At 47.6% G+C, this 784-nt stretch overlaps 1 non-coding gene across 1 annotated transcript; it reads right to left on the minus strand.

Moving 5' to 3' along the window:
• Window positions 1–423: 423 nt before the first annotated feature.
• On the minus strand, window positions 424–542 carry LOC112475735. The gene has a single exon (XR_003044844.1). It is a non-coding gene; the product is annotated as a 5S ribosomal RNA (ribosomal RNA).
• Window positions 543–784: the final 242 nt, after the last annotated feature.

Raw genomic sequence — 784 nt, forward strand, 5'->3', positions numbered from 1 at the left:
TCCACCTGGCCGTGCCTCCCTGCTCTGCCACAGGCCACTCCTCTGTCCACTACTGACCACAGCTTGGAGGAGCCCCGGGCTGCAGTCCCTGTGATGCAGCAGGGCTACTTTTCTAGAAGCCTGTGTGGCGGGGAGGTGAAAACTGAGCAGATCTCACCTCTCTTTGTGGCCCCATCCATTCCTCCACTCTGTAAAATCCCTATACTGTTAAACCAGTTCCGTCTGTTGGGGTGGGGTGCCTCTGACACTAAAAGATCAAAGCTAACTCAGAGTGGTTTCAACAATAAGAAGAACTTACTGGCTCTCATAAATGAAAGGCCCAAAGATGGGTGGGCTTTAGCCAAGGGTTGATCCAGCAGTTCAACATGCCACTAAGAAGACACTTCTGTTTGTTTGTTTGCTTTTATTTATTATTATTATTTATGCCTACAGCACCTGGTCTTCCTAGGTGGTCTTCCATCCAAGTACTAACCAGGCCCGACCCTGCTTAGCTTCCGAGATCAGACGAGATCGGGCATGTTCAGGGTGGCATGGCCGTAGACCATGGACCATGGCTCCACTGGGGTGCAAACTCGGGACCTTCTGTGTGTAAAGCAGAAGTGCTAACCGCTACACAATGGAACCACTAAGACACTGCTGTTTAATTGCAGTATAATTGACATACAACATTATATTAATTTCAGGTATATGACATAATGATGTACATATTGCAAAAAACACACTTTCTTTCCATCTTTTGTCCCTGTTTGTTTTCCTGGTACTCGTTTCACGTCAGGGCTACCAG

Source organism: Pteropus alecto, unplaced genomic scaffold (genome assembly GCF_000325575.1).
Source record: "Pteropus alecto unplaced genomic scaffold, ASM32557v1 scaffold11, whole genome shotgun sequence".
In the NCBI taxonomy this organism is placed as follows: Eukaryota; Metazoa; Chordata; class Mammalia; order Chiroptera; family Pteropodidae; genus Pteropus; species Pteropus alecto.